The sequence below is a fragment of the Populus trichocarpa genome, chromosome 1 (assembly GCF_000002775.5).
Source record: "Populus trichocarpa isolate Nisqually-1 chromosome 1, P.trichocarpa_v4.1, whole genome shotgun sequence".
NCBI lineage: Eukaryota > Viridiplantae > Streptophyta > Magnoliopsida > Malpighiales > Salicaceae > Populus > Populus trichocarpa.
In genome coordinates, this window is record NC_037285.2 from 22,227,949 (window position 1) to 22,244,643 (window position 16,695).

Consider the following 16,695-nt stretch of genomic DNA (forward strand, 5'->3'; position numbering starts at 1 on the left):
ATATAAATTTACACGAAATTCTAAGAAAGACGGTAAAAAAAATTAATTTTTTACATCATTGAATAAAGGAACGGCTAGGAAAAGCACGGTTCTCCTGTGGCTACATATGCTTTCCAAACCGTTAGATATTTTTTTAACCTCATCCAATGTGGGAGGTTTATAAACTATTTTCTTTTCATTTCTATTTGATTTACAATGAGTCTTAATTTTAGTTTAATTTATACATATTTCATTTTTTCTATGCTTCTGTTTTCACTATATTTTTTACAAATTGTTCTATAAAAACTCAAATTAAGATTAATTTCTCTCTAAGATTATAGGATCGAACTAAAGTTTTCAATCAAAAGCCAATTATAGGAACTAAAGTTTTTCTATGCAATTTGATAGTCATTTTGGTTGTGAAAGAGAGAATCTTTACTTGTAAAGTTTTTTTTTTAGATTAATTTGAGTGTCGAGTCAGCTTGCGTGTATTTTAATTAATCACACGGGTCCTGAAGTTAATAACTATATAAGCATGTAGTGATCCTGAGATTTATGAGATTTGAACTGGTGATCTCTACAGAATAAATCTAAAATCTGACCAATTGAATTACAACTCGATAGTGTTTTTTTTTTTTGGGTAAAGCTTTACTGTCATGGGATGTAAAGTTGGCTGTTGGACGTTTACTTTTTAGTATAGTGGTGGAGTTGTTGAGAAAATTTCTCCACTCCACGTTGTTAATGAAGTTAATTTCTTGGGGGGGAAAAAAATGAAAGTTAACATGCCTACCTGTAACTCATACGTTAGTGTAATGCATTCGCATTTCCTTTCGTGAATATGCAATTTACTGTTGAAAACTAGTCCTTTCGACGTCGGCATCTGGCCCCGTCTGGTTTTGACGTGGCGTTGCTGTTGATGGTTGTGGCTTCCTGATGTGGATACTCAGGCCGGCTCGACTGTGTGGCTGGTTGTTTTTTATTTTTTATTTTTAGGTCAAGTGATTTTTATTTATTTATTGCCTCACTGCTGGTTTTTGCTTTGATGTATCAAAGATGAGAGTACTAGAAAAAAGAACAAAAATAAATTGTATACATATCATGCCTAGCTAGCCGCAACTCGTGCGTGAATTCGTATATATATGCTGGCCATTGATTAGTTTTCTCAAGGTTTGCGATGCCGCCCCACGTCTTTGTCCAATTGATTCTGTGTTTAAGGGATTGAACCCATGCCTCAAGTCGATCGGCACCACATCAAAGATTTTGCAGATTTTTACTTAATTTCCGATTGAAGATATTAAAAAAAAAAGGAGGAGGAGGTTGGTTGGTTGGAAGACTCAATTAAGATCATAAACTTATGATGATTATCAACTGGTTATTCTTTTTACCAAATCCTTGTTTGGTTTTTTCTTTCTTTTATTATTCATCAAGCAATCACGAGCTATTATAAGACGATATGGAAGATGCAGGAGATTCGCTTAGGAAACCTTTGCTCCATACAAGGAGCTAGGTGGTGTCAACTGAGCTCTAGCTAGGCAGTCAAGCATAGCGAGCTCCTCTGCTCAGATGCTCCGTGATGGTGCTTTTTATGGGATTGGACTAAATTTCAAACTTTGAATGCTGAATCTTGACTTCATTCTTCTCGCCCGTCTTCTCCTTGATTTTGTCCTGGGCGGAAAGGTTAGAACAGGACCTAATTAATGACGATAGAAGATGACGATTTTACCCTACTTCGATGGATTCAAGACCTAGCCATTCCTGATGATCGATTTGCTTGCATGGGGGCTAGCGAGGGGGAAAGGGCCAGAAAGAGAGAGACCCCATTTTACCATGGGAGGAAGACAGATGTTATAAATGCAAATGTCCTCTCATTTGGCCTTGGATGGTCTCTCGTGAGTGATGACTCTCACACGATCAAGAGTGGATGATAAATCTTCATAATTCTTCTTTGCCGCCCACACCGAGCATGTTTGAATCTGTCATTTAATTGCCGGCTGTACTTACGTTGTACTCCATATAAGGACTCTTGGCTACAAACTGCAATTTCGTTATTAAATTGCAACAGAGAGATGGAGAAATAGATTAAAAAAAAATTAATAATAAAAAGTAATATATATTTTTTTAAAAAATAATAGGCCTCGCCCATAGAGTTCAAATCTTTTCGCGTTGGTTTTTATTTTTTTTCTTAAATTAATGAAGAAGATGACACGTCTTGTAGACCTGGCCCATAGAGTTCAAACCTATACGCGTGGGCTTTTATTTTTTTTCTTAAATTAATGAAGAAAATGACACGTCTTCTGTCTCAACAATAAACGGAAAAACAAGGCTTTTAATTATGTTTTAAATCTAAAAATTCATTTTCAAACTATTTTTTATCCCAAAACATTTAGAAAATACATATGGAACTTTATTTAATCAATCCATAATCTCAAAAAATGCAAAAAACCACCCCAAAGTCCATATTCAACTCAAAAACAAAAAATCTTCTAGAGCTCAAATCTTGTTTTTGGTGTTTTCAATGTAAGAAAACATTTAATATGAAATCTCATCATCATATAAAATCATTTAACATAAAATATTGATTGTTTTAGTGTCCAAAATTATTATCAAAAGCAACTTTCTCTCTCTAAACTTGAATCCAGTGACCTACCTCTCTCCCTTACTGAAAAATAACTAAAGAAAAGGAGAAAAATAAAATATGGTATCAAAATAAAATGTTTAAAAATTATAGTGACCGGTTAACAAAATAAAATGAAGTAATTTCTTATATGATGTATAATAAAGAAATAACTATGGTTATTATAAAAAACATTAAAATATTTAAGGTGGAAAACATTGTCCCCACCTTAACTTTATTTTTTTATTCAAATTCTTCTTTTCTTATTGAATCTTTTTTTTTATTAAAGTTTTTTTTTTAATTAGGTCCTTTTTTATTCTCATTTAACAAATCTCAACTATTTTTTTTTCATTCGCGTCATTTTTTAATTTAGCAATTGTAGTGTGGTTTTGCAAAATCGATGTCCAATAAACCATGAAACGATATTTAAAATTATTAACGCGCGAGGCAATATAAGATGAAATAAACAATTTATTATATATTGCAATATTTATCTACATTATTTTTTATTTGCTTGACTTTTTTTTATTCACAACTTAGTTCTTCCATGTTAAGTTGATTTAGAGTTGTGTTTGATGTTTTGTTTTTGTTGGTTTTATATAAAGCTCCTGCAATGTTAATAATAAGTTTTGATGTCAATTTAATGTTGTTTTGATGTCAATTTAAATTGATTCAAACTAATTAAGACTTTTAGGACATAATTTTAAACTAAAGCAAATATCAAGCCTCATTTTTTATAAGAAATAACATTTTTATCTCACCTTCCAGCTTAATATATGAGTGTAATCAACAAATTTATTATTATATATTGAAACAAATAATTTTTTATTTATTATATTAAATGCATTTATAAACTTTTTTGTTTGTATTAAAAACTTTTTTGACAGTAAAAAAAACATGAACAACGCCAACACTTATTTTTTACTGAGAAAAAATGTTTTGTGCTATAACATAGCATGGAGAATCAAACTAGGTATAATAAATTGCTAATTGCATAAAGTTTCACTTTGCAATAATAAATTTTTTTACTTTGATAATTTAATATCCTTAATTAACGCGAGTTTTTGCTTCATCAATAGATTATTGTAAGAAATATCACATAACACATTTTTGGATGTGATAGATTCATAAATTTATTAATATGTAGGTTTTGAATAACACCTCCAAAGCTTCAAAAAAATTTTAAATTTTAATCTTTAAATTCTCATAATAATTATGCATCTTCTAAAAATAACATAGTTGCTATTCAACCTTTATTTAATTTGTTTAATCTTCGAACTTGTCTTTACAATTTTTATGTTAACATCCCCACTTAAAATCTTCGACTGCATATCCACATAATTGCTGAATTCACTGGTTTTGTTTATCTAAATCAAAACAAATCATTAATAAAACACTTCAAGTATAATGCATGTTGTGCTAGAAAAAAGAGAGAGAACGAAATTAATAAAGCTTTTAATTTGTATGCAGGGGTGGCTGGCAGAGGCCCGGCCCCTGCAATTTTTTTCCCGTTTTCCCTTTGAATATTTATAAATTTTAGTTATAAAATTAGTAAATTTTAACTTTTAATCTTCTCTTGTTTTTTTTTTTTTTTTAATTTGGCCCCTCAGCCTGAATATGCTGGCTCCGACCCTGTATGATGAGTGACATGATAGTTTGCTCCTCGGGGACAAGAAACAACAGAATATTTGTTCATGGACGTGGCCATCATCATAGTCTCATCTGGAACATCAATTGCCCACGTGGCTTTGTCTAAAAGGTTCCACCTCATCTATGCATCATAAAATAGTGCATTTTTTAAATTCTTGTTTGCTAAAAATTATATTTTTTTATATTTTTAGATTATATTGATATATATAAAAATAATTTTTAAAAATTAAAAAAATATCATTTTAATACATTTCTAAACAAAAAAACACTTTGAACTGCAACCATTACCATAATTTCAAACACACTCTAAATCCTTTCCTTCTCAACCATAGTTATATAACTTGTGGTGTTGATGGGGTAATTTTCTAACCTAAAATCTAATATGGGGTTGTTTTGTTTTTAAAAAAATCAAGTTAGATGTTGACTCGAATAAATTTGAATAACCTTACAATTTTATTCATGATTCGATTAAGTGGGTGTTTGTCATTGTGGTTGCGGGTGAGGTTCACCCGCAGCCACAACTTTTAGTGTTTGGTAAGATTAAAACAACAGTTTTTTTTCATGGGACCCACTTATAACTGTGGTGTGCCACAGGTTTTTGAGAAGCAGCATTTTGTTGCTTCTCGTCTAGACATTAACACCAACAGTGAAGCATGGCTCCACTGTAGCACTGTTCACTAACGTGAACAATAGGTTTTTTTAAAAAAAAAAAATTTGAAAAACAGTGCCAGTGAATTAATTCACTCGCACTGTTCACATGAAAAGTTTAATTTTTTTTTCTTCTAAAAAACTAGTGTAATTAATTGATTTCACTCACACTATTCACATGAACGTGAACAATATTTTTTTTTTGTTTGTTAAAAAATTCATTTTTTTTTTATTTTAATTGTGTTTTATTCAAAAAATTAGAAGGATATCGCTTGATGACGTAACAAAAAATTCAGTTTTTGTTGTTGCATGCTTAAGAAACCATGAAAAATATAGTTATTGTTGGATAGATTTTGTATGTGATGACATTGCATATAGTTTAATGGAATAATAAAAAATATTTGATATCAATATTATTTATTTCATGATATAATAATAGTATTTAAATCTTCAATATTTAAATTAAAAATATTTTTTAATTATTTTATAACCTCAATTTGAAAAGCATTTTTTTAACCAAACACATTAAACTACTTTTTGTTCAACCTCAATTTCAACCACAGTTTTAACCAAACATATATTTTTCCAAACCAACCTCAACTAAAAGTACTTTTTATAAAACAACTTTTTTCAAACCACAACCACAACAGCAACCGCAATACCAAACACACTCTAAATATAGATGATCTAGGAGGCTAACTCATAATCCAATTGACTCGGTTAAACCCAGGTAAAACTTGATTAGATCAACTTTAATAAAAAATTTAAAAATATTCAAAATAAATTTATTTTATTAAAAAAATATTATTTTAAATTCACTCAACTAATCTGTTATTCAAGCCATGAACACACAGGCCTAATAACTATGATTTTAACCTTAAAACTCACCAAGACTTGGATCAACCACCATGCTGTAAACAAATTATAACAAAAGTTAAATGGTGTGGAAAAATCATTGTGGATCAAGAAATATTTTACTATGGATTATAATAATAATTTCACTTTCAATTTCTCATCTTTCACGAGCGAAAAAACTTTTTTTGGCTTTTTTTTTCTTCTCATTCATTGCTTCTTCTCTCTCCTTTTCTTTTAACTTTTTACAACTCAGATCACGAAGAGAATGAAAGTGAATCGGATGAGAGGAAAGATACTTGGGTCTGACAATCATTCCAGACCCCAAACATCTTGAGTTTGGTAACCATTACAGGCCAATTAATGTTAAATGAAATCAAGAAGAACCAAGTTTACTAATTTTGGGATTCAGTAGAGAAGATAGCAGAAAGAAAGAATTAATAAAAGACAAGAAGTCTGATGTTTTATTGTAAAAAATAAAGATTACAAGGAATAGAAAACAAGTAGCTTCACACCACTCAAGAGAATCACTCTCATTTTGGAATCACACCAAATACAAAAGAACTTTCATTAACATTTACCCAGTCCAGATATACATTCTTCATTAAATAGAAATACATATTATATTTATTTACTAGATAACTACCAACTAAGATAAAAACAAATAGTTATAGTTAACTTCTCCTGCCACTTAAAAATATAAGATGATCTTCATCCATTATTAATTAACTGCCTCTTTCTCAACCTGCTTTGCTGGAACATTCACATCAACATGCATTGTTGGGATTTTGGCTTGCATAGAATACTTTAATCCTCTGGAATCTGCGAAATCTATGAAATCTGTAGCTGCTGCAACACATTGCTCTTTGCTGGAATCTTGGTCCATTTCATTTGCATCAAAACGCTCATGCCAGACCTAAGTGTTATAGGTCTGGCAACCACACAAACTCAAGTTACTTGGATCTAACAACATTGTCAGATCCAAGTATGAGGATTAGAGACGGGTAACAGAAAGTTTGGACAACAAATTAATTGGCAGAATAGGAGAACTTTGAGTATGTTAAATTGGCATTTTATTGGAGTACAATAAGTATATCCATGCATAGTTAACAAGAGAAGCTTGCAATAATAATTTTTCTTTGTTCTTGATCAGAGTTTTTAAAGTTGCAAGATCACGGACATATATCTAACAATTGGTATCAAATATCAATATAGCAGAGTTTCTCAAATTCTGCATTTATTTATTGAAATTCAGCAGCGTTTGACGAAGGTATTTGCTGTTTTTTTCTTAACAATACACCAGGAGTTCACAATGAATTATTAGTTAGATGCTTAAAATCATTCAACACCTTTGTATGAGTATTTTGGTCCTCAACAAAACCATTACCTTTGTCTGGCTCACGAAAATTATGCAAATCCTAGACGCCAGACCCAAACTATCTGGGTTTGACAACAATGTCAAGCCCAATCGCCATTGGTTTGGAACCACACTATACCTAAGCGACATGGGTTTGAGAACCACGCCAAACCCAAGCTACTTGAGTCCAACATCTTGGGTCTGACAAGTATGTTAAATCCATGTTATATGTACTTGGCAAAAATTACAATGGACAAGTTTTGATTTTTATTTGGATTTCTTTCTTGCTGTCTTAGTCATGTATTAACCCCTCTACATCTTAAAATCTTTCTATTCGTATTACTATTTACGGTTTGTGTTGATTTTTTTTTATATTATTAGCTGTTAAAATTTATGTTATCTTATGTATTTAATACAAACATGAACTATCATAGTAGAGCGCGGGCATGTATCTAGTGTTTCCAATAAGTTGGTAGTAAAATGCAATTCAATTGATATTGTTATTCTAATTTATTTTAAAAGATTACCCATCTTGGAGCAGAAAAAATCGAATAATTTATTGAAAACAGTGGACAATATTGTTATATACCTACCCATCATACTTTATATTAAATTCAACCCTTTTTTAAGTTTTGAAAGCACAAAATTCAACCCTTTTTTAAGTTTTTTTAAAATTGATCCGATCATGTGGAGGAGCGCAGGGCAATAGAAAAGCTTTCTTTATGATGAGTGACATGATAGTTTGCTCCTTAGGGACAAGAAGCAACAGAATATTTGTTCATGGTCTCATCTGGAACATCACTTGCCCACGTGGCTTTGTCTAAAAGGTTCCACCTCATCTAGGCATCATAAAAGAGTGCATTTTCACATAACACACACGATCTTTATCCTCTCCTTCTCAACCGTAGTTACGGGGTGATTTGCTAACCTAAAATCCAGTATGGGTCGGGTTTTTTTAAAGAAAATTAAGTTAATATTTACTCGTTAAATTTGAATGACCTGATAAATTAACTTATAATCTGTTAAATTTAGTTGATTCAGTAAAATTCAGTAGAATTTGACTATATCAATTTCAATAATTTTTAAAAAATATTTATTTAAAATAATGTTATTTCAATTAAAAAATTAAAAATATATATTTTGAATTTACTCCACTAATTACTTGAACACATGGTTATAATAACTATAGTTTTTAGACCTGACCCGGTCCAAGACCCGGGTTCCGGGTTTTGACCGGGTTGTCCCGGTCAATTGTTTTAAAAAAATCAAAACGACGTCGTTTTAGTAAAAAATAAAAAGTCAACGGGTTATAACCGGGTTTTTTATTGGGTCTTGCCGGGTCACACCGGGTTTTTTCTTCCATGTTTTTTTTTCAACCCGACTCAGTTCCAACCCCGAATCGGTCAAATCTCAGGTTGACCAGTCAAGCCGAACCGGATTTTAAAACTTAGACAATAACAAATTGGTATTCCAATTTATTTTAAAAGATTACCCTTCTTAGAATAAAAAAAATTCCAATAATTTATTGAAAACAGTGCACTGTATTGTTCTAAACTTACCCGTCTTATTTTACATTAAATTTAACCCTTTTTAAAGTTTTGAATGCACAAAATTTGACCGAGTCAATATGAACAGGTCAAATTAAAATCTCTCTAACCCAGTTTACCCCTTTACAGATATTTCCATCGGTTTCAATGTCGAATTAAAAAAATAATTTGCTCTTATTGTATCAGTCCAACTCCAACAAAGGACAATAAAATACACCATGATTATTATAAATTCTTAGCCATGATTACTAAAGATTAATGACAGTACGGCCAAAAATAATCATAACTGTATTAAGACATATATTATAAATTCCACCATGATTATTATAATATCTTAGCCAAAGCCAGCTCTCACCCCGTCCGTATTTGACAGGCCGGGTGATACCTCCTATCTGCTACGAGTTTAGATTCTGTTTGATTTTATATTTTAAAAATATTTAAATAAAATTTAAATTTTTTATTTTAAATTAATTTTTTAAATTATTTTGATATATGAATATTAAAAATAATATTTTATTTTTTATCTTGAGTGGAAATTTTTTTTTCAGAAGTTATAAAAAAATAAAAAATATTTTTTTATTTATTAATTATATAAAATTTCATCATCAATTTTTTTATTGCTATATATTTTATTTTTATTTTTTTAATTTCATACGTTATAATTTGATTTGATTTTTATATCAACTTTTGTCCTTACTCTTTTGATTGTTGCTTGTTTTTTTCTTATTCTTTTTCTTAGTTGAAATTTCTTATTTATCAGATTTGCTTCTTGTTCTTTTTATTGTTATTTATTTTATTTAAAATAACTTATAAAATTGAAATTTTTTCAATTTTATCCCATTTCAACTTTTTTATCTGTCATATTTGGTCTTTATTTTTTTAATTATTTGTTTTATTCAAAATAATTTATGAAATTAGATGTTTTTTCTTCAATTTCATCATCTTTCAACTTTTTTATCTGTCAAATTTGATCCCGGTTATTATAATAAACTTGAAAAAAAGTTAAACATTAATAAGTTATTTTTTTAACTCATTTACCATGACACAGTCAAACATTAGAAAATATTTTCTAACTCATTTTCCATGACACTACCAAATATTAAAAAAAATAGTTCATTTTCCAGAAATTCATTTTTCATATAAACCATTTTTCAAAAGAAAATTACTTTCCGGCACACAAACAAGGCCTAGATTTGCACTTGCGCTCCACCACGAGGTTTTTCAATAAAAAAAGAATATGCATGCTTTTTTGATGTATTGTTTTATATAAAAAAATTCTCAATCACAAATCAAAATGTTTATACACGTATCTAATTAATTAAATTGGTATTTGATCAAAAAATTTCTAAGATTAAAATATTTGATCTCACAACATAGATCATGTACTTAGTTGTGTTTAACAACCATGTTTCTTATAATATTACTTTCATGTAGTGAAACAACCATGTATGCCTATTAAAGGTAAAAAAAAAGTTATAATGCAATCTTGAATGAAAAAGATGAAAAAATAACATTAATTAAAAAGAAAAAAAAGACTTGGGTCTACCTGCGTAAACGCGTTAACCCCGCGACCATAAACACATAATCGGAATAATCTCATAGAAAGGAAAATGAGAACAAAAAACACAAAGACCAATTCTATAAAAAATTGAATGTTGAATGATGAAATTAAAAAATTATTATGATATTTGATTGTGCAACATGAGTCTTGTACTAAGTTGTTTTAATAACTATATTTCTTAAAATATATATTATATTTCTTAAAATATATATATTTTTATATAATCAAGCGATTATATGCGCAATAAAAACAAATCACCAACAAAAGCAAATTGAATGAAACCATGAAATTCAACTATAAAACAATTCAATGTTTAATAATAAAACAACAAAAAACAAAAAAATAAAAAAGATTTGGGTCAACTCGTGTTAACCTGCTAACCTTATGACCACCGGTACATGATTAAGATAACCCTAAATAACGAAAAGAGAGAGAGAAAAAGCACGGGGACCAACTCCCAAAAAATTAACTGTTGAAAGATGAAATTAAAAAAATAATAATTAAAAAAGATCTAAAAAGACAAAAGTCAACTTGTGTTAATCTCCAAAAACTGTAACCGAGATCATGAGACCAATACTTAACAAGCAGAAGGCAAACAAAAAAAAACAACAAAGAAAAATTCTCAATAAAAAAATATTGAGACATGGAACTTTAAAAAATACATTCTAAAAATAAAACCATTAGAAAAAAAAATTGAGTTAACCAGGGTTAACTTGCTAACCTCGTGACCATGGAGACAAGATCGGAATAACTCCATAGAAAGGAAAGAGAGAGAAAAGGCACAAATATCAACTCTTAAAAAAAATAAATGTTAAAAGATGAAATTGATTTTTTTAATAAAAAAATGTAAAAATAGATTGAAGTTAATTATTGTTAACCTTAAAAAATCATGATCGTGGTCATAACACCAAGGCTGACCACGTAGAAGGCATGCCCAAAAAAACAATGAAGCTAAATTATCAATAAAAAAAGTTGAGGCATGAAACTAAAAGCAACAAAAAATATGAGTTAGCATGGGTTAACCCGCTAACCTTGCGACCATGGGCATAAGACTTGGATAATCTTATAAAACGGAAAGCAAAACAAGAAAAAGCTTGAAGACCAACTCCACATAAATAAAATATTGAAGGATAAAAATAATTTTTTTTTATAAAAGGACCTAATAAAAACCAAAATTAAACCGTGTTAACCCTCGAAACTTGTGTCTCAATAAAAAAATATATCGAGGAATGAAATCTAAAAAAAAGCAATAAAAAAAGATCCAGAACAAAATAAACATCATTAAAAAAAGGTGGCCAAATTCGACATGAAAAAAATTAAAATGAAATGATGAGGGGTGAAAATAAAAAAATAATCCGTTAAAGGATATAAAAAATATCAAAAGAATAAAAACCATATTTGAAATAAAAGTCAAATAGAATCTAATGATTATGAATGAAATTGAAGGAAAAAAATCAAAAGAATAAAAACTAGATTAGATATGAACTATAAATGATAGGATATTCTCATCCTTTGATTAACCACTTTCTATTTTTATTAATTTTTATATATGTGAAAGACAAAATTATTTCCTAGTCAACTTTATTATAATAAACAAAACAAAGATAAAAAGGTGAAAAAACCCCTATAAAGAAAGCTTTATTTTTATCTTTACCTATATGAGTAATTTAATTGTGCTTAGAAAATCAAAATATCTAAGACGTCCTTAAATGTAATTTTTTTTTTAGCTTATGAGACTCATCAAGTCATTTATTAATAATAGAAGTCAAAAGTTAGGTTTGTTCCTAATCAATTTGTCGATGAATAATGTGTTCCTATGAAAAGACTGAATTACCCCTCAAGGTTAATAAACCTTTTTTGAAGGGCCAAAGAGAAAAATTACTGTTCATTTCTACATTACTTTGCTCATGTAATTTAGTTTTTGTTATTTTACCTTTTCATTGATAACATCCCTTTAAAATTGTTATTATTATCTATTGGGTTTTTTATATGAATTTTTGATATTTTTTATTATTGTTTTTGTTGTTATTTATTGAAGAATTCTTAAATTTAATTCAGTGAGTTGATTTAAAAATAGATTTCAAGTTAAATTAGTTTGGATATTGACATGAGTTTTTAATAACTTGATTAATTCGATTAAACTCAATATAAACTTGTTTGAAATAATATTGAGAAAAAAAATAAAATAATATTATTTTAATAAAAATAGTTCATCTATATAGACCTAATGAATATAAATGGACTTATATAACCTCATAACCTAGGCTATTTTCCGAATTGGTTGCCGATAGGTTCCGACAACTAATGAATTATTGGTTTGAGGTGGATTATTTCTGTCTTTTAACTATAAGTTTTAGTCAATTTATCTATGTTTGTTTTACATGATTTGTGAATTTCATTCTCATACGATTGTGCGTGGTTTCGCTTGATAATTACCATACCAAGCATTTAGCTCACCTTTAATATATATATATATATATATATATATATATATATATATATATATATATATATATATATATATATAAAATCTATTGAAAAATACTCAACTCAAGTTTATTTAAAAAAAAGCCGTGAGAGATAATCAGGATGAACATGAGATTTTTTAGCCTGATTTCATTTCAAGGTTGATTCTTGGCATGTTTTTTCTAATTTACACGTGATTTTAGTTATGAATTTTATCAATTCATAATTTTCTCGAGTGTATTTAAGTAAAGCTCTCGAATGACTTAAATGAAATTAAAAAGCTTTGAATTATTGAAAAAATATAAATATATTACATTATAAAATAGAGCTGTTCTAGTCACTTCTTTTATACCAATTTTCACTGTGTATTTAGTGTTACACACTTGGTATTCCGCTAGACAATAATATGTAGATTTCATATCCATTAACAATTATTATTTTTTGAATATAATAATTAATGATATATACGTGTACTATTCCTATGTGCTATTTGGTATGCTGCCAAACATTAATTTGTAGATTTCATATTGTGTTATTAGTTGTTTGATTATTAACAACTTACGAAATATAGATTATACACTAAATCCTTAGCAGGCATTGTGTAGCGAGTTAGATATTTTTTTAATATAAAAAGAAATATTAAGGTGTTTTTAATGTTTTTTTAATATTACTGATAAAAATATAGTTTGATTGACAAAAATTAAAGACAATATTTTTTTAAAAAAAATATTGAAATGACAATATATTAAATCGACCCGAGTTCATCTACCAAATTTACGTTTCGAGTCATGAGACCACAATAACCTTATATAAAGCAAATTAAAACAAATTATGAAACACAATTTTCAATCAACTCAATATTGAATGATTTATTTTTTAATAAAAATAAATTAAAAAGAAGAGACCATAACAAATAATCTAAGTCAACTCAAGTTGACATGTCAAACTTGTAACTTAGACGTTAGACTAAGATAACCCCGTAGAAAGTAAATTAAAATAAATTATGAAATCTAGTTCTTAATCAACCAAATGTTGAATGATGAAGTTAAAAAAATAAATTTTTAAAAAAATCACAGAAAATAACTCGAGTTAACCCAAGTCAACTTGTCAACCCATAACCCAGGTCATGAGACCGAGATAACTTCATAAAAAACCAAAAAATAATATGAGTTAACTTATCAGACCCACAAACTAGGTCGTGAGACTGAAAAAATATCATAGAAATAAAATCAAAACAAATTATGAATCACAATTCATAATAAATTAATTGTTGGATGATGAACTTAAAAAAAAAAATCAATCTGAAAAAAAGAATACAATAAAATGACCCGGGTCTATCCAGGTTAGCTCGCAAACCTGTGACCTGTGTCATAAGACTGAGATAACCTCATAAAAAAACAAACTGAAACAAATCATAAGTCTAATTCCCGATAAACTCAATATCGATGAGTAATTTTTTAAAAAAATACTAATTTTTTTTAAAAAATTTTAGTCAATTCGGTTAATACGCCAGATCCGTGATATATGTTCTAAGACTGAAATAATTATATAAAAAGCAAAATGTACTAAATAATAAAAACTTAATTTCTAATAAACTAAATAATAGAGGATAAAATTTGGAAAAGAAACATGGATATAGAAAAACAAAAAAACCAAGGGAAAAAAAACTATTACATGGTAGTGTTTTGTGAGAATTTAGTTTTTTTTTTAATAACAATAATAATTAATAGGCATGGAATCACCTACTAGAAATCTAGTTAAAGTAGATTTTTGAAGCTAATGTTTGTTTCACTCAATTCTTCTGGAAATAGAAAAAACTCCACGATTAACTATTTAAGTGTAGCTCACGTGAATTTTAAACAGATAGTATTAATTTGAGTATAAGTTTTGATAAATCTTTTTAATCGATTTAACAATATTCTTCTATCTCCGAGACATTTTTCCTTACAGATAAATGATATCTAGTCTAGGGCTCTATGCATTGGCACTAATATCTTAAAAACTTCAACATATTATGTAGCATAGTGGTTAAATTTGGTTTGATTTGATTTGAGATATTGATTTAAAAAACTTTTATTTAAAACTTTACTTGAATTAACCATACAAAATAATAATTTGACAAAACTTGATTAAATTTGGTCTAAAATCAACTTCATCAACATAAAAAAAGAGAGTAGAATTGTAGTTGTTTTAATAAAAATAGCTGACATGCATTAACTTAATAATCCATGAATTGAATCTAGCCTGTTTAAAAGTTTGGTTGTGATTACTTTTTAAAGTGCTTTTCATGCCGAAATGCATCAAAATGATATTTTTTTATTTTTAAAAAATTATTTTTGAGATCAGCGCATCAAAACGATTAAAAACACATAAAAAATTAGTTTTAGTAAAAATTAATTTTTAAAATTTTTAAAGAACGTAGTTTGCATTGCGTTTCCAAACAAAGTTTAAGTTACTCAATAATTCAAAGTTTTTTTTATAATATAATTTTAAAATCTAACTGGAGAGGTGGACTGGAATAAAATCAAGGTAAACCTAATTTTTTTAAAGAAACAGAGAACCATTGTTTTGAAAAAGATAAAAAGTTGCCGAGATAATGTTCGGGTTCACTAGATCACCGCGTCAACATGAATTTTTAATCAGATTAACTAAGTTTTTTTTTTTTTTTCCTAAAACCTACCTGAATAAGTTCATGCCTCACAGTAACTGAGCTCATGTTGACGTACGAGGTTTTGGGTTTTAAAACAATAGAATCTCGAAGTTGTCCGTGACAATTTATCATATTTAGATAGTAGCGCAATTATAGAAACTAGCACATGCATGTCGCAACTTAAACATTCCATAGCTAAGATGTACAAATGGCATGCATAATCTAACGTGCGCGTGATCACGTGCTTTACTCTCGAGTGTGATTCTTTTGTTACTCCCACAATTAGATGGCAACCAAAGCAAAACTCCTTGCTAATAGGAACCGGTTATTGCCGTTAATAGTTAAATCCTCTCCCTGTTACTTCGGTAACTCCGTCCCTTTCTCCGCTGTCAACCCCCTATCCGACGGCGCTCCTCCTCCTTTCCGTACACACCTTAACAGGTTGATAGCGGTAACAGACACCAGAGTCAATCACCTCTCCTGTCATTTTCCAGATAAAATAAATCCCGAAACAGAAATAAACTAATCATTATTTTTAACCAATCATTAAATAAACTAAAATAAAAGGAGTAAACTATTCTTCCGTCCTTGTTGTTTGAAATCAATAAAATTTAGTCCTTCATATCTGAAAACCTATAATTCAACCCTTTTACTCATGTTGACCGTTGTCCTGCCATAAAATGTTTGTTTTTCTTTACTTTTTTTTTCTTGTAAATTTAAAATATACCCTTTTGACAATTTTTTTTATAAAAGACAAATAATAATAAAAAACCTTTTACAATATGTCAAGCAATACATTGAAAAAACATTGTAATTTTTTTTATTGTTAAAAAGTACTATTTTTTTATAAATATTTTTTGATTGTTTTTATGTAAATTATTAGAAAAATCTAAAGAAAAATCGATTTACTATCTTTTTAAAGGAAAACACTATATAAATACACTTTCAATTAAATTATCAAACATATATTAACAAATTATTACTTCCTCAAGTGGATTTTACTCCTTTTCATGTAAAATATAAAATTCATTATGAATAATTATTATCAGAGTAAGTAAAAAGACAATATAACAATTTATAATTGCTATCTTTTAAAGGGATTTTACTTGCATTTATATTTTTAAATAAAAAATATTAAAATTAATATTTTTAATTCGGAAACAAGGGTGCAATAACAGCCGCGCTTGCATTTTCAAACAAGCGTTAAGTAATTTCTTCACCTTTTTAATAATTAATAAACAAGAACTAAAACCAAGAGACAAATTATAGATTTTAAAAATAAAGGATTAACTTATAATATTTTTCAGACAATAGGGACTAAATAAACAATTTACTCAAAGCAACAACAAGCATTTGTTTCTGATCGAGAGA